Source organism: Phocoena sinus, chromosome X (assembly GCF_008692025.1).
Source record: "Phocoena sinus isolate mPhoSin1 chromosome X, mPhoSin1.pri, whole genome shotgun sequence".
NCBI lineage: Eukaryota > Metazoa > Chordata > Mammalia > Artiodactyla > Phocoenidae > Phocoena > Phocoena sinus.
In genome coordinates, this window is record NC_045784.1 from 54,892,145 (window position 1) to 54,911,353 (window position 19,209).

Here is a 19,209-nt window from a genome sequence, read left to right on the forward strand (position 1 = left end):
TATAGGAGTTCCCTTGTATGTTATTTGTCATCTTTCTCTTGCTGCTTTCAATAATTTTTCTTTGTCTTTAATTTTTGCCCATTTGATTACTATGTGTCTCGGCATGTTTCTCCTTGGGTTTATCCTGTATGTCACTCTCTGCACTTCCTGAATTTCAGTGGCTATGTCCTTTCCCATGTTAGGGAAATTTTCGGCTATAATCTCTTCAAATATTTTCTCAGGTCCTTTCTCTCTCTCTTCTCCTTCTGGGACCACTATAGTGTGAATGTTGTTGCATTCAATGTTGTCCCAGTTGTCTTTTAGGCTGTCTTCATTTCTTTTCATTCTTTTTTCTTTATTCTGTTGTGCAGCAGTGAAATCCACCATTCTGTCTTCCAGGTCACTTATCCATTCTTCTGCCTCAGTTATTCTGCTATTGATTCCTTCTGGTGTATTTTTCATTTCAGTTATTGTATTGTTCATTTCTGTTTGTTTGTTCTTTAATTCTTCTAGGTCTTTGTTAAACATTTTGCATCTTCTCAATCTTTTCCTCTATTATTTTTCCGAGGTCCTGAATCATCTTCACTGACATTATTCTGAATTATTTCTCTGGGAAGTTGCCTCCCTCCACTTCATTTAGTTGCTTTTTCTTGGTCCTTAATCTGGTACATAGCCCTCTGCCTTTTCATCTTGTCTATCTTTCTGTGAAAGTGGTTTTTGTTCCACAGGCTGAAGGACTGTAGTTGTTCTTGCTTCTGCTGTCTGCCCTCTTGCTCCCAGTAGTTATTTCCACTATTTTATCTTCCAGGTCACTTATCCATTTCTCTCCCTCAGTTATACTGCTCTTGACTCCTTCTAGAGAATTTTTAATTTCATTTATTGTGTTGTTCATCATTGTTTGTTTGCTCTTTAGTTCTTCTAGGTCCTTGTTAAAAGTTTCTTGTATTTTCTCTATTCTATTTACAAGATTTTGGATCATGGTTACTATCATTAGTCTGCATTACTTTTCAGGTAGACTGCCTATTTCCTCTTCATTTGATTGGTCTGGTGGGTTTTTACCTTGCTCCTTCATCTGCTGTGTGTTTCTATGTCTTCTCATTTTGCTCAACTTACTGTGTTTGGGGTCTCCTTTTTGCAGACTGGAGGTTCGTAGTTCCCGTTGCTTTTTGTGTCTGTCCCCAGTGGCTAAGGTTGGTTCAGTGGGTTGTGTAGGTCTCCTGGTGGAGGTGGCTGGTGCCTGTGTTTTGGTGGATGAGGCTGGATCTTGTGTTTCTGGTGGGCAGGACCAAGTCTGACGGTGTGTTTTGGGGTGTCTGTGACCTTATTATGATTTTAGGCAGCCTCTCTGCTAATGTATGTGGTTGTTTTCCTGTCTTGCTAGTTGTTTGGCATAGGGTGTCCTGCGCTGTAGCTTGCTGGTCATTGACTGGAGCTGGGTCTTAACATTGAGATGGAGATCTCTGGGAGAGCTTTCACTGTTTGATATTACATGGAACTGGGAGGTCTCTGGTGTGCCAATGTTATGAACTTGGCTCTCCCAACGTATCAGCACAGGCCTGGCACCTTGCTGTAGTGCCAAGACCCTGTCAGCCACACAGCTCGTAAGAAAAGGAAGGAAAGGAAAGAAAGAAAGAAAGAAAGAGAGAGAGAGAAAGAAAGAAAAGAAAGAAAGAAAGAAAAGAAAATGAAATTAAAAGTTATTAAAATAAGAATAAAAAACTTACTAAAAAATTAACAAGTAATAAGAAAAAAAAGAAAGAAGGAAAAAGGAGAGCAAGCAAAGCAAAAAACAAATCCACCAATGATAACAAGTGCTAAGAACTATACAAACAAAACAAAACAAACAAACAAACAAAAACGGACAGAAAGTACTCTAGGACAAATGATAAAAGCAAAGCTGTACAGACAAAATCACACAAAGAAGCATACTTATACACACTCGCAAAAAGAGAAAAAGAAAAAAAAATATATATATATATAAAGGAAGAGAGCAGTCAAATCAATAAAGAAATCTACCAACGATAATAAACTCTAAATACTAAACTAAGATAAACATAAGACCAGAAACAAATTAGATGCAGAAAGCAAACCCCAAGTCTATAGTTGCTCCCAAAGTCCACTGCCTCAATTTTGGGACGATTCATTGTCTATTCAGGTATTCCAGAGATGCTGGGTACATCACATTGATTGTGGAGATCTAATCCACTGCTCCTGAAGCTGCTGGGGGAAATTTCCCTTTCTTTTCTTTGTTCGCACAGCTCCTGGGTTTCCACTTTGGATATGACCCTGCCTTTGCGTGTAGGTCGCCTAAGGGCATCTGTTCTTCACCCAGACAGGATGGGGTTAATGTAACAACTCATTAAGGGGCTCTGGCTGACTCAGGCCGGAACTAAGGAGGGGTGTGGAATGCGGGTCGAGCCTGCTGCAGCAGAGGCCAGCATGACATTGCAACAGCCTGAGGCAGGCAGTGTGTTCTGGGTAAGTTGTCCCTGTATCTTGGGACACTGCCAGTGGTGGGCTGCACTGTGGATAGCGACTTGTGCTTTCACACAGGCTTCTTGGTGGCTGCAGCAGCAGCCTTAGCATTTCATGCCTGTCTCTGGGGTCCATACTGATAGCCACAGCTTGCGCCCGTCTCTGGAGCTCGTTTAGGTGGTGCTCTGAATCCTCTCTCCTTGCGCACCTTGAAACAACAGTCTCTTGCCTCTTAGGCAGCTCTAGACTTTTTCCTGGATCCCTCCCAGCTAGCTGTTGTGCACTAGCCTCCTTCAGGTTGTGTTCATGCAGCCAACCCCAGTCCTCTCCCAGGGATCTGACCTCTGAAGCCTGAGCCTCAGCTCCCAAACCCTACTCGCCCTGGCGGGTAAACAGACAAGCCTCTCAGGCTGATGAGTGCTGGTTGGCACTGATCCTCTGTGCAGGAATCTCTCCACTTTGCCCTCTGTACCCCTATTGCTGAGCTCTCCTCTGTGGCTCTGAAGTTACCCCCCTGCTAGTCCCTGTCTCCGCAAGTGGAGGAGCTTTAGAGTGTGTGGAAACTTTTCCTCCTTCACAGGTCCCTCCCAGAGGTGCAGGTCTTGTCCCTAATCTTTTTTTTTTTTTTTTTTTTTTTTTGCGGTACGCGGGCCTCTCACTGTTGTGGCCTCTCCCATTGCAGAGCACAGGCTCCGGACGTGCAGGCTCAGCAGGCATGGCTTACGGGCCCAGCTGCTCCGTGGCATGTGGGATCTTCGTGGAAGGGGACACGAACCCGTGTCCCTTGCATTGGCAGGCAGACTCCCAACCACTGCGCCACCAGGGAAGCCCCTGTCCTTAATCTTTTGTCTCTTTATCTCTTTTGCCGTAGCCAGGTACGTGTGAAGTTTCTTGACTTTTGGGAAGTCTGAGGTCTTCTGCCAGCATTCAGTAGGTGTTCTATAGGAGTTGTTCCACATGTAGATGTATTTCTGGTGTATTTGTGGGGAGGAAGGTGATCTCCACATCTTACTCCTCCACCACCTTGAAGGTCTCACTGGTCCATTTATGTTGTGTGTGGCACTTTGTTACAGCATCAGTTAGAAAATGAATACAATGGGGCAATGGGCACATACATAATTATGTCTTAGTATGAAAGGTACTCTAGAAAAAAAAAACCCAAAGCAAGTTGTGAGAGTGCAGAGGACAGGACGTTGTCTTAGGGAGGATTCAAGATATTTCCTCCAAAGAGGTGGCATTGGAGATGGGTATGGAAGAATAAGTAGTCTCCTCGATAGATAGCTGGAGGGGATGGGACTGGCTGGGGGAGATTGGTTCAAGGTGGTGGAGTAGAAGGAAGTACACTCACATCCTTTTTCAAGAGCACCAAAATGACAACTAACTGTGGAACAAAGATCGACAGGAAGATGCTGGACCCCACCAAAGAAGATACCTCACATCCAAAGACAAAGGAGAAGCTGCAATGAGACGGTAGGAGGGGTGTAATCACAATAAAATCAAATCCCATACCCGCTGGTGGGGAACCCACAAACTGGAGAACAAATATACCACAGAAGTTCTCCCATTGGATTAAAGGTTCTGAGCCACATGTCAGGCTTCTCAGCCTGGGAGTCTGGCAATGGGACTAAGGATCCCCAGGAAATCTGACTTTGAAAGCCAGTGGGATTTGATTGCAGGGACTCCACAGGACTGGGAGAAACAGAGAATCCACTCTTGGAGGGCACACACAAAGTCTTGTGTGCACCAGGACCCAGGAAAAGGAGCAGTGACCCCGTAGGAGGTAGAACCAAACCTACCTGCTTGTGTTGGAGGGTCTCTTGCAGAGGCAGGAGGCAGCTGTGGCTCACAGCGAGGGCAAGGGAACTGGCAGCAGCAGTTCTGGGAAGTATCCATTGGTGTAAGCCCTCCTGGAGGCTGCCACTAACCCCACTATATAGCCTGTAGGCTCCAGTGCTGGGTTGCCTCAGGCCAAACAACTAACAGAGAGGGAACACAGCCCCACCCATCAGCAAACAAGTAGATTAAAGTATTACTGAGCACAGCCCCGCCCACCAGAGCAAGACCCAGTTAAGATATGATGGAGAAATCAAAAGGTTTACAAACAAGAAAAAGCTAAGAGAATTCAGTGCACCAGACCAGCTTTGCAACAAATGCTAAAGGAAGTCTCCTAGGCAGGAAAGAGACTAGCAATTTTTTAAAAAAGTCTTGTACATACATAGACTATTAAGTCAAAACCTCATGGGATTGTTTCCATCTCCAGGCTATTGTAAACAGAGCTGCAATGAACATTTTGGTACATGACTCTTTTTGAAGTATGTTTTTCTCAGGGTATATGCTCAGTAGTGGGATTGCTGGGTCATATGGTAGTTCTATTTGTAGTTTTTTAAGGAACCTCCATACTGTTCTCCATAGTGGCTGAACCAATTCACATTCCCACCAGTAGTGCAAGAGTGTTCCCTTTTCTCCACACCCTCTCCAGCATTGATTGTTTCTAGATTTTTTGATGATGGCCATTCTGACCGGTGTGAGATGATATCTCATTGTAGTTTTGATTTGCATTTCTCTAATGATTAATGATGTGGAGCATTCTTTCATGTGTTTGTTAGCAGTCTGTATATCTTCTTTGGAGAAATGTCTATCTAGGTCTTCTTCCCATCATCAGATGAATGGATAAAGAAGATGTGGCACATATATACAATGGAATATTACTCAGCCATAAAAAGAAACAAAATTGAGCTATTTGTAATGAGGTGGATAGACCTAGAGTCTGTCATACAGAGTGAAGTAAGTCAGAAAGAGAAAGACAAATACCGCATGCTAACACATATATATGGAATTTAAGAAAAAAAATGTCATGAAGAACCTAGGGGTAAGACAGGAATAAAGACACAGACCTACTAGAGAATGGACTTGAGGATGGGGAGGGGGAAGGGTAAGGTGTGACAAAGCGGGAGAGAGGCATGGGCATATATACACTACCAAACATAAGGTAGATAGCTAGTGGGAAGCAGCTGCATAGCACAGGGAGATCAGCTTGGCACTTTGTGACCGCCTGGAGGGGTGGGATAGGGAGGGTACGAGGGAAGGAGATGCAAGAAGAAAGAGATATGGGAACATATGTGTATGTATAACAGATTCACTTTGTTATAAAGCAGAAACTAACACACCATTGTAAAGCAATTATACTTCAATAAAGATGTAAAAAAAAAAAAAAAACCTCATGGGAACAGCACATCCCAAAACTACAGTAGATATACACACACAAAAGAAAAAGCAAACCAAACACAACACTAAAGATGTCAACAAACCACAAGAGAAAAAAACAAAAGAGGAAAGGAAGAAAAAAGACTGGCAAAAACAAACCCAAAACAATTAAGAAAATGACAATAGGAATACACATATCAATAATTACCATAAAGGTAAATGAATTAAATGTGACAACCAAAAGACATAGACTGGCTGAGTGGATACAAAAACAAGACCCATACATATGCAATCTACAAGAGACCCACCTCAGACCTAGAGACACATACCGACTGAAAGTGAGGGGTTGGAAGAAGGTATTCCACGCAAATGGAAATCAAAAGAAAGCTGGAATAATAATACTCATATCAGACAAAATACACTTTAAAATGAAGACTGTTGTAAGAGGCAAAGAAGGACACTACATAATGATCAAGGGATCTATCCAAGAAGAAGATATAACAATTGTAAATATATATGCACCCAACATAGGAGCACCTTGGTATATAAGACAAGTACTGACAGCCATTAAGGGAGAAATTGACAGTAACACAATAATTGTGGGGGATCTTAACACCCCAGTTTCATCAATGGACAGATCATCTAGACAGAACATCAATAAGGAAACACAGGCCTTAAACGACACATTAGACCACATGACTTAACTGATATTTATAGAGCATTCCATCCAAAAGAGAAGAATACACATTTTTCTCAAGTGCATATGGAACATTCTCCAGGATTGACCACATGCTGGGCCACAAGGCAAGCCTCAGTAAATTTAAGAAAATTGCAATCACATCAAGCACCTTTTCTGATCACAACACTATGAGATTAGAAATAAACTACAAGAAAAAAACTATAAAAAACACAAACACATGGAGGCTAAACAATATGCTGCTAAACAACCAATGGATCACTGAAGAAATCAAAGAGGAAATCAAAAAATGCCTAGAGACAAATGACAATGAAAGCACAATGATCCAAAACCTATGGGATGCAGCAAAAGCATTTCTAAGACAGAAGTTTATAGCTATACAATCTTACCTCAGGAAACAAGAAAAATCTCAAATAAATGACCTAGTCTTACAACTAAAGCAACTAGAGAAAGAAGAACAAACAAAACCCAAAGTTAGTAGAAAGAGAGAAATCATAAAGAACAGAGAAGAAATAAATAAAATAGAGACTAAGAAAACAAGAGCAAAGATCAATGAAACTAAAAGCTTGTTCTTTGAAAAGGTAAACAAAATTGATAAACCTTTAGCCAGACTCATCAAGGAAAACAGGGAGAGGACTTAAATCTATAAAATTAGAAGTGAAAAAGGAGAAGTTACAACTGACACCACAGAAATACAAAGGATCATAAGAGACTACTACAAGCAACTGTATGCCAATAAAATGGACAACCTGGAAGAAATGGACAAATTCTTAGAAAGGTACAGTCTCCCAAGACTGAACCAGGAAGAAATATAAAGTATGAACAGACCAATCAGAAGCACTGAAATTGAAACTGTGATTAAAAAACTCCCAACAAACAAAAGTCCAGGACCTGATGGCTTCACAGGCAAATTCTACCAAACATTTAGAGAAGAGCTAACGCCTATCCTTCTGAAACTGTTCCAAAAAATGACAGAGGAAGGGAGACTCCCAAACTCATTCTATGAGGCCACCATCAACCTGATACCAAAACCAGACAAAGATGCCACAAAAAAAGAAAATTACATGCCAATATCTCTGATGAACATAGGCACAAAAATCCTCAACAAAATACTAGCAAACAGAATCCAACAACACATTAAAAGGATCAGATACCGTGATCAAGTGGGATTTATCCCAGGGATGCAAGGATTTTTCAGTATCCGCAAATCAATCAGTGTGATACACCAGATCAACAAATTGAAGAATAGAAACCATAGGTTCATCTCAATACATGCAGAAAAAGCTTTTGACAAAATTCAGCACCCATTTATGATAAAAACTCTCCAGAGAGTGGGCATTGAGGGAACATACCTCAACATAATAAGGGCCATATACAACAAACTCACAGCTGACATCATACTCAATGGTGGAAAGCTGAAAACATTTCCTCTAAGATCAGGAACAAGACAAGGATGTCCACTCTCGCCATTTTTATTCAACATAGTTTTGGAAGTCCTAGGTATGGCAATCAGAGAAGAAAAAGAAATAAAAGGAATCTAAATTGGAAAAGAAGAAGTTAAACAGTCACTGTTTGCAGATGACATGACACTATACATAGAAGCTCTTAAAGACACTACCAGAAAGCTACTAGAGCTCATCAATGAATTTGGTAAAGTTGTGGGTTCCAAATTTAACACAGAGAAATCTGTTGCATTTCTATACACTAACAACAAAAGATCAGAAAGAGAAATTCAAGAAACAATCCCATTTACCATTGGATCAAAAAGAATAAAATACTTAGGGATAAACCTACCTAGGAGACAAAAGACCTACTCCAAAAACTATAAGACGCTGATAAAAGAAATCGAAGAAGACACTAACAGATGTAAAGATATACCATGTTCATGGATTGGAAGAATCGATATTGTCAAAATAACTATACTACCCAAGGCAATCTACAGATTCAATGCAATCCCCATCAAACTACCAATGGCATTTTTCACAGAATTAGAACAAAAAAATCTTAAAATTTGTATGGAGAGACAAAAGGCCCCAAATACCCAAAGCAATCTTGAGAAAGAAAAATTAAGCTGGAGGAATCAGACTTCCTGACTTCAAACTACACTGCAAAGCTATAGCCATCAAAACTGTATGGTACTGGCAAAAAAAAAAAGAAATATAGATCAATGGAACAGGATAGAAAGCCCAGAAATATACCCTCTTGCACTGTTGGTGGGAATGTAAATTGATACAGCCACTATGGAGAACAGTATGGAGGTTCCTCAAAAAACTAAAAATAGAACTACCATATGACCCAGCAATCCCACTTCTGGGCATATACTCTGAGAAAACCATAATTCAAAAAGAGTCATGTACCACAATGTTCACTGCAGCACTATGTACAATAGCCTGGACATGGAAGCAACCTAAGTGTCCATCGACCAATGAATGGATAAAGAATATGCGACACATATATACAATGGAATATTACTCGGCCATAAAAAGAAACGAAACTGAGTTATTTGTAGTGAGGTGGATGGACTTAGAGACTGTCATACAGAGGGAAGTAAATCAGAAAGAGAAAAACAAATACCATATGCTAACACACACACACATCTATCTATCTATCTATATATATATATATATATATATATATATATATATATATATATATGGAATCTAAAAAAAAGAAAGGTGGTTCTGAAGAACTTAGGGGCAGGACAGGAATAAAGACTCAGACATAGAGAATGGACTTGAGGACACAGGGAGGGGGAAGGGTAAGCTGAGAAGAAGTGAGAGAGTGGTGTGGACATATATACACTACCAAATGTAAAATAGATAGCTAGTGGGAAGCAGCTGCATAGCACAGGGAGATCAGCTCAGTGTTTTGTGTCCACCTAGAGGGGTGGGATAGGGAGGATGGGAAGGTGATGAAAGAGGGAGGAGATATGGGGATATATGTATATGTATAGCTGATTTACTTTGTTATACAGCAGAAACTAACACCATTGTAAAGCAATTATACTCCAATAAAGATGTTTAAAAAAATAAAAATAGGCACTTTCCTGGTCACACAGTGTTTAAGAATCCACCTGCCAATGCAGGGGACATGGGTTCGAGCCCTGGTCCAGGAAGATTCCACATGCTGCAGAGCAACTAAGCCAGTGCGCCACAACTACTGAGCCTGCCCTCTAGAGCCCACAAGCCACAACTACTGAGCCCACGTGCCACAACTACTGAAGCCTGTATGCCTAGAGTCTGTACTCCACAAGAAGACACTGCAACAAGAAGCCCATGCACCGCAACAAAGAGTAGCCCCCGTTCGCCACAACTAGATAAAGCCTGTGCACAGCAATGAAGACCCAACGCAGCCAAAATAAATAAATAAACTAATTAATTAATTTAAAAAAATTTTTAAATAAAAATTAAAAAAAGAAAACCCAGAAGTAAACCCACGCACCTACAGTCAATTAATCTACAACGAAGGAGGCAAGACTACTCAATGGTGAAAAGACAATCTCTGCAACAAATGGTGCTGGGAAAACTCGCCAGGTACATGTTAAAAAATGAAATTAGATCATTCTTTAACACCATAAACAAAAATAAGCTCAAAATGGATTAAAGACCTGAATGTCAGACTGGACACTATAAAACTACTAGAGGAAATCATAGGCAGACCACTCTCTGACATTAATCACAGCAATATCTTTTTTGATCCATCTCCCAGAATAATGGAAATAAAAACAATAATAAACAAATGGGACCTAATTAAACTCAAAAGCTTTTGCACAGCAAGGGAAACCATAAACAAAACGTAAAGACAACCCACAGATTGGGAGAAAATATTTGCAAATGATGTGACTGACAAGAGATTAGTCTCCAAAATTTATGAACAGCTCATGAGGCTTAATGTCATCAAAACAAACAACCCAGTCAAAAAATGGACAGAAGACCTAAATATACATTTCTCCAAAGAACTCATACAGATGGCCAATAGGCACATGAAAAGATGTTCAACATTGCTAATTATTAGAGAAATGCAAATCAAAACTGCAATGGGATATCACCTCACACAAGTCAAAATGGCTATCATTAAAAAATCCACAAACAATAAATGCTGGAGAGGATGTGGAGAGAATGCAACACTCCTATACTGTTGATGGGAGTGTAAACTGGTACAGCCACTATGGAGAACAGTATGGAAGTTCCTTAAAAAACTAAAAATAGAGCTACTGTATGACCCTGCAATACCATTCCTTGGCATATATCTGGAGAAAAACGTGGTCCGAAAGGATACATGCACCCCAGTGTTCATTGCAGCACTGTTTATAGTAGCCAAGACATGGAAGCTATGTAAATGTCCATCGACAGAGGAATGGATAAAGAAGATGTTGTGTGTATATATATATATATATATATATATATATATATATATATACACACACACACACACACACACACACACACACACACACACACACAATGGAATATTACTCAGCCGTTAAAAAGAATGAAATAATGCCATTTGCAGCACCATGGATGGACCTCAAGATTGTCATAATGAGTGAAGTAAGTCAAAGAGAAATATCGTATGATATCCCTTATATGCAGAATCTAAAAAGAAATGATACAAATGAACTTATTTACAAAACAGAAACAGATTCACAGACTTAGAGAATTACCTTATGGTTACCAGGTGGGGAGGAAGAGGGAAAGAGGGAGTTTGGGATCGACATGTACACACTGCTATATTTAAAATAGATAACCAACAAGGACCTACTGTGTAGGACGGGGAACACTGTTCAATGTTATGTGGCAGTCTGGATGGGAGGGGAGTTTGGGAGAGAATGGATACATGTATATGTATGGCTGAGTCCCTTTGCTGTGAACCTGAAACTATCACAGCATTGTTAATCAGCTATATTCCAACATAGAAAGTTAAAAAAAGAAAAGAAAAGAAAAAGAGGCTGGCTGGTTTAGGACTTTTTTTTTTTTTTGGCCACACCGCATGGCATGTGGAATCTTACTTCCCTGAACAGGGATTGAACCCGTGCCCCCTACAGTGGAAGCATGAGTCTTAACCACTGGACCACCAGGGAAGTCCCAATACTGGCTGGTTTAGGGAATCAAAAAGCAAATGGGCTAGTGTGGATAAGGGGCAGGACATTTGAGGAAAAAAGGGGCAGGGATGGATGGAGTGAGAGAGGAAGCTGCTGCTGCTACCCTTCCCACTTGTAAAGTGTCCAAGTTATTTTCTGCCCTCTTTGGCTGAGGTAAGAATTCGGCTTTGTAGAACTAAGGCCTGATACAGCTGTGTTTGTCACCACCACCTTTCCTCCCTCCATTCTCACCATGAAGTCTACTGTGGTGACCCTCCCTCACAGCAGCCCCACAGTTAGGCAGGAACCAAGAAGGAGGAGGGGAGCCATGTCTTGAAACTCTCAATCCAACAAGGCCCTGGCTCTGAGGGATGGGCTGAGAAGGAAGAGTTGGGGAGGGTGTTGAATTGTGGTAAGAATTTTCATTCCTCCTGGGAATTTCTGGTCTAGTGATGGGAAAGAGACATGGAGGCTAGGCCAAAGGGTGGGAGTGAGGGCTATCTTGGAATTTAGGATCATCTGGGTGCTCCATTGGCAAACTCTCAACAGCAGCAAGATAGGAGACTGGCCCAATTCCCAGGAAGGATTCCTGGAGGCAGAGGTTGTGGGAGAGCGGGGAGGAGATATGGCTTGTCCCAGGGGGCTGGAGCCTCTGCCAATCCTGGCATAGGCCATAGACAAGCAAGTTTCTCTCTGAGGTGGCTTGCTCCCCTGCCCTTCCCCTTCACCCATTCCTACCCCAATCCTTGGCACCAGGGTGTCTGGAGAAAAGGAAAGAAAAATGAGTGGGCAGAAACAGCTGGATATAGCCAGGAACACATCTGGCCTCCCAGGCTGTCTTCTGGTTCTCACTTCTCCCTCCCCCCACACCCTTTTCTCCTTTGCAGGCTTCTGATAGGAGAACTGTTATGGAGATGGGGGAGGGGGAGGGGAAGAGAAAGTTTTCAAAATATTAAAGCGGGGCTGGGTTGGTTGGAATTGGGGGAGAGAGTTGTTGAAATATTAACTGGATTAACTGGTCTTGTGAGGTGGCCTCTTGCCTGGAGCCTGACCACCTAACTTCCTGTTTTCCCTCCAGCTGCCTCCTCCCCTCCCTCTGCTCTGGGCTGGAACTGTGCCCGGGGGGAGAGGAAGGAGGAGCAGCAAAGTTGGCCAGGGTCTCTTGTCTGATTCCCTGCAGGCTGGAGGCCAGGACAGCCTCCGTAAGCAAGCAGGCAAGAACACATACGGTCTTGAATCAGATCGTTGCCTCTCAATACTTGCTTCTCTGGCCACAGCAGGAGCAAGAGGCTCCTGGAAAACCCCACCTCCTTGCCAGCTCTTCCATGAACACACCCTGATCCTGGGGTCTCTCCATGCAGGAGCAGTCACAAACTCCAGAGGTGGCAGCAATGCTGGCTACAACACCCGTCCCAGCGTCACTGGCCCCAACGCCCAGCCAGCCGCCTGTCCCTTCCCTGCCAGTATTCGTGGACTACACAAAACAACCAAGTGAGTGAGCAAGGGCTGACCAAGGAGTGGGGGCAGTTCGGGGTAGGGGGTTTGAGGTTCCCAAACTGGAGGTGGTTGCCTGTGCCCTCTTCCTTTTTAGCCCTCAGGGACAAACACAGGAGGCCCCAGCAGGTTGCCTGTCAGGAGGTAGGGAACACTGAAATGTTGATCTGTGTAGGTGTTTTGACTCCTTTGGTTTGCTTTTCTGTGCTCCTCCCACCCTCTGTCTCTCTTCTGACCCCCTTCCCCCTCCCCCCCCCCAACTCTGTTCTTACTCCTTTCTGTTCCCAGGCAAGGGACTCATTTAGCCCAAAGAAATTTTAGGGCACCCAGTAGAGAGATCCACAGAGGCTGCTGCTTCTCCTGCTAGTGCTGGTGGTGCTGGTAGTGCTGCTGAGGAGTGCCCAGGACTAGATGCCAGGGGAGTCAGAGTCAAAAAAAAAATCATTTTATATCTGGAAATCCAAGACGCAAACCCAGAGTTAAAATAAGAAGCCTAAGAACACTTCACAAAACATTTGTTTGATTTTTTTTAATGTGAAAGAAAAATTAAACTGACACAATTAATTGTTCATTAGTTTACTAATGTTTTTCAAATACACGAATTTCCAAATATGATTAGAACTCACATTTTAAACTTTCATCTTTACTAACAGCCTTTTAAATTAAAAATATATGTTTAAAGCAAAAAAAACATACGCATCGCTGTCAGGTCTGCTGACCCCCCAGCCAGTTTCTCAAGTCAGGCACTTCCTACTCCCTGTGGAGGCCTAGGGATCTCTAAGGCCCTCCAACTTCCCCTGTCATCCCTATCTTCACTCCCCATTCCCTGCCCTTAGCCTCCCTCAGTACCCCTTTTTTTATTCCCTCCCTCACCCCACCCCATCACTGTCCCAAGTTTTTAAAGTGAGGGACAGAGGATTGAGAGACATCCCTCTCCCCATCTTGGCCATTTAGTCTCTGTTTGCCTGTCTGTGACTTACCCTGCTGTATACCATGGCACAATTGTTCTCTCAGAGTCACCAGGCCAGGTGTCTCCCAAGAGCCTCTGAAAGACATTTGTTTCCATGCTAGACTGGTTTTTCTCTTGGAATTGCTGGGCCCAGGAGAGATTCTGGCTAGCCACTGTGACCATACCTGAGAGCTGGCTGTCCTCCTGATTCCCGAAGACCCAGAAGGAAGAGACATCCCCAGCTCCATGCCTAGGGTAGCTTCTCTTGGGTGCCTGAGGTAGCTTCTCTTGGGTGCATGGGCTACCACATCACTTTTGTTGCCCTCAGCCCCTTCCCTGCTCTGGCCAAGCCTGGGAGGGGAGAAGAAGGCAGGAGGACCCCGTCGTAACCCCTGTCATCCCTCCTCTTGCTAGCGGATCCGAGCCAGCCAAGAAGCAGGCTCACGGTTGGTTATGGAGGACTCAGACGATAAACTGATCCTGAACGTGGCGGGCACGTGCCATGACACCTACAATGGCACCTTGTGGGCCTTTCCAGGCACCTGCCTCTACAAGTTGACTGAGCCACCCCAACCTGGCACCCCAGCTGCTCAGGGTCCACCAATTCAAGAGTTTTTCTTTGACCAAAATCCTGAGCCCTTTGGCTATGCGCTGGCTATGGTACTCAGCAGCTGCACTGCCCTGCCAATGTTTGTCGGGATGTCCTAGAGGAGGCTTATTGGGGCCTGGTGGAAGCACCACTGGCACCTTGCTGCTGGCTTAAGCTGAGTGGCAAGGACACCCAAACCCAGGACTTCCTATCTTGGGAGGTCTGTGAGAATGTCCACATGGATGAGCGCCTTCAGTGGAACTCCAGTGAAGACCAGAGACTGCGGAATACTTGGAAGCCATGGCTCTGGGTGCTTCTTGACCAACCCCAGTCTTCCCTAGGGGCCAAGGTAACTCACTAACATTGTGCGGTGCCATGCTAGTCATTTGTACTCCCAAAGGACCCTGCCAAGTTGCCACAATGGCTACACACTTGACATGGTGTTTGGGACCTGAATCTGAAGAGATGCTCAGGACAATTTGAGAGAATCTCCAAAAAGGGGGCAGGGAAGAAGGGTGGGAGTCTAGTTAGAGAGGTGGGATGGCTGGTAAATGGGGGTACTTCTGACATGCCTCTTTTTCCCCAATGCTTTTCTATGATCTCCACACTCTTTGCCGTGTGTGCTCTGGTCATCTTCTTCCAGGAGACAGAGGTCCAGCTGGATTACTTCTCTGTCAACTTCATTCCTATGGGACATGGGGTGAGGGCAGGGGGAAAAACAGCAGCAGTAGCAGCAGCAGAACAATGGTCTTGTTTACCACTGTGCCCCCGACCTGCTCTACCTGGAACTACTCTGTGCCCTTTGGTTTGGAGCTGAGTTCTTTGCCCATGCCATTTCCTGCCCTAATAAGGTGCACTTCCTGTGTAGCCCTCTCAATCTAGCCTACATCTTCTGTCTGTTCCCTGTGCTGGTGGAACTGGTAGTGGGTGACAAGGCTGAATGGCAACCCCATCTCAGCCTAATGCTTGGGGCCATTCATTCTCTCTATGTCCTGTGTGCCTTTCTCCTGATTTGAGTGGCTGAGATCTTATTCTTTGGCTTGCTCTTCCTCTATGGGGAGCTCTTGAGTATGTCCACTCGAGGTCAGGGTAAGCCTCACTTTGGAGACATTTCTACATGTCTCTGGTGGACTGTCATAACACTCACCACTGTCGGCTATGGAGATGTCTACCCTCTCTCTGCTCTGCGCCAGCTCACTGCTGCTGTCACAGCCACTGTGGGCTTGTGCACCAGTGTCGTGCTGGTGCCTGTGCTCCTAGTCTGCTTCCAGTGTTATTATGCTGTAGCCCTGGCTCGCCAGAAACGTAGGCCCAGTGGGATCCTGTGATGGGCCCAGTGGTCTAGACGGGTGTATCCCACCTTCCCTTCCTTCCTCTTGTCAGTTTTTGGTTACAGATAAGGATTTCTGGCTTTGGATTTGGCAAAGAATCCTTCAAGAGTAGTCCCAGGTCATGGCAATCCCTGCTAGTCAGGATCAGCTAGCCATGGCCTGAAAGGTAGACTCCTTCCCATCATCAGGGAGGCACCCTGAAGGAGGCAGCTTAGGGGCAAGGCCAGCTAGGCTTCAGCTTCCCCCTGCCCCACCCTAGACTTTTCTCTTAATCCTAGAGTGACCAGGAGGCATAGAGGATAACTATTCCTGGACTGGTGCTATATGCCCCTCTCAACAAGTTCTCCCTTACCATTACCTAATCCCAGTCCCCCAGCTAGACTGTAGTCTAGATGGGGGAATTCTGAGTGATGGTAGCAATATAATATTAACATCAGTCACCTATGGATATCATTGGTGATTGGCTGTGGATATCTGACTGGTTATGGGTGTTGATGGTGAATGGTACCAGCAGTGCCCAGGTATAGCCAGATTGTAACATTGCTCCCTGTACTGCTCCTGGCACAAGTGCTCCTTAGAATCATAAAGGGGCCTTTGAAGATTCTCAGAGACATTAAACAGATGAGAGTCAGTCAGGTCTGAACCCAGAGTAGCACTCTAACTTGATAACCTCCTCTTCATCCCATTTTGTCCTTCCCCCTTCCTCTCCTCTCCTTCCCATCTCTGATTTTTTAATAATATTTTAGATATAGTATTAACCATCATTAACCATGATATATTAGTCATTATTAGCCACACTATTTCAGCTACAATAACAATATATAGTCACTAATAGACACGAAATGTTATCATTGCATATTACATAGATGGGAAGGAGGAAATTGGATTTGTTGGCAAGAATAAGCAAGTGATTTCCTCTTCAAGATTTTTTACATATTTTTGGATTTTTACTCATTTACAATTCTTTTCTTTTTTTAATTTCTTCTAAACACTTTTCAGTACCCGCAACGGGTCTACCTCCAATCCTTGCTGCTACTGAATATTCCCACCTTCCTACCTTTTCTTCTCCTCCCTCTCCTTTCCCCCTCCTCTTTCTGCTACCTGCATGCTCTTCCCTCCTGGCTTTTTCTGTGGTGCCCACAACCATGCACCTCTCTTTGAACAGGCTTCCAGGAAGGAGAGAAGGGACGTACTCAGGTCTGACTTCAAGTCAGGTCACTGGGGTGTCTGAGGAAGTGCCCCAGGCAACTAGGCTGAGCTGGGAGGTTGAATTGAACTCTCACTGTTGCTGAAGCTGTGAGCGTAATTCTGTTTACAAAACTTTTAAATAAAATATCCTTTGAAGTCTCCATTCCAGGGTCCATCTGTGGTTCCTCTGACAGTAGATTATGGGCACCAGCAGGGATAGGGTGGCGTAATAAACTAATGGCAAGATGTGTGGACAAATAATTTGATAGGGTAAAAAGCAGTTTCTATCTTTATTGTATGTGTTCCTCACAATAAACTAGTATTACTCACAGACATCTTGACTAGGAAAGAAGAACTTTTTGTTTGTGGTGGGAACAGGGCAGGGAGAGGGAGACAGGTCTAGGAGTTGAGGAAGTGTAATGGAAGGCTGGCTTTCTTGTTTAGGGCATGGTGGTGGAAACCCTTATCATAGGTGGGAGGTTGAGGAAGGAGAGGTTTCCATTTAAGAAGCACTGAAAGGGCTTCCCTGGTGGTGCAGTGGTTGAGAGTCTGCCTGCCGATGCAGGGGACACGGGTTCGTGCCCCGGTCCGGGAAGATCCCACATGCCGTGGAGCGGCTGGGCCCGTGAGCCATGGCCACAGAGCCTGCACGTCTGGAGCAACGGGGGAGGACACAACAGTGAGAGGCCCACGTACCACACACAAAAAAAGAAGCACTGAAAGAAGAACAAGAGTATGACAAAACATCACAGACAATCTCCATCTTCTCATTACCTAGTAGTGAAAGATGTTGGGACACTTAGCTGCTTTCAGAGACCATTCTAGTCCACTGCCCTTAAGTTAAAAATGGGAAAAATGAGGTGTAGCGAAGGGAGAGGATTTTCCCAAGGACACGCAGAAGTACTGACAGAGCTGGGAGTTCTGTTACTTCAGAGGAATACTGTATCAATCTTTGTTAACTCACCAGCATCAGAAGTGGATGATTAGAATTTCCAGCCAAAAGTAGAGAAGACTTTATCTCATTGTAGGCAGCAGCAATGGTAGCAGTGGGATGAGGGGGTGGAGGTAGGGTTAGGATGTCAGGGAGAGCCTTGGAAGACCTCAGGGAATGGCTGGGCCTTATTTGGGTAGGAAAAGAATGTAACAGAACATTATAAAGAGAATGAGGTAAAATGTCAGGGCTGGGAGAAAACTGAGAGCTCATCAAGTCCAACACCCTCCTGTTTCAGGTGGGGAAACTGAGACCCAGAAAGAGACTGGGACTTGACCTGGTTTATATAGTGAGTCAGGAGCAGAACTAGAGCTGCAGCCACCTCTGTCACATGAGAACACTGTCTTCCTTTGTGTTCCCCCTTGCATCTGCATTGGATGGTCAGATTTTTTAACCAAGAAGGAGGGTGGGGGAGTATATGGTTTCATTACTTGCCTAGTACTTCTATAATGGAACATAGAATGACAGCAATAAAAGGCTTAGTCTGTGCCTATTTCTGTAACAGAACCATATATCTGAATTCATCCTAAGCCTCCAGCACATAATGCCCTGCAAGAATGAGTCCACAGATTGTCCCAAATATAGTGAAACTCTAAGACTAAGCCCACAAATCCCTTGAACCTTAGGGCCTTCCCCAAATATTGAGCGTTTTCCAGTATTTATTCTCCTTATGATTTATGTTCTCATTTTTGTACTAAGGTCATACTAGGTCTTCTGCAAAGGCATGAATTGTTTCTACTCTGAGGAGGGCAAGAAGTAGATGGGGATGCTAAACACTTTAATTTGAGCATATGGTAGATATGTGTGTCTCATATGTGAAAACTTCTCAGTCACAGAATTAATTTATACTCACCCTCACAGCACAGTCACACTCCACCCCCAAATACTGAGCCACATCAACCCAAATCTACATATTTTACCCATGGCAGAGACCCCACTGGCCATGGCCTCTGTACAGCACTGGAAAGCCTCTTGCTACTGCTGTCTGGGAAGGAAGGTACAATCTCCCAGCACACACTTCTGTCTGGATCCCTCTAATTAGGGAGGGGCCAGAAAGTCTGCCGGCCATCCCTAGTTTATGTGTCTGGCTTTTTCTGGTGAAGCATCTGGTTGTCTTCTGTGTCCCACTCCTGCCTCAGCTCTTTTGGCAGAGTTGGCCTCAGCAGGTCAAGTCCAGTTTGGCCTGTGCTTTCAGGTCTGACCTATAGAGGGCAACCACTGCTAGTTTATGA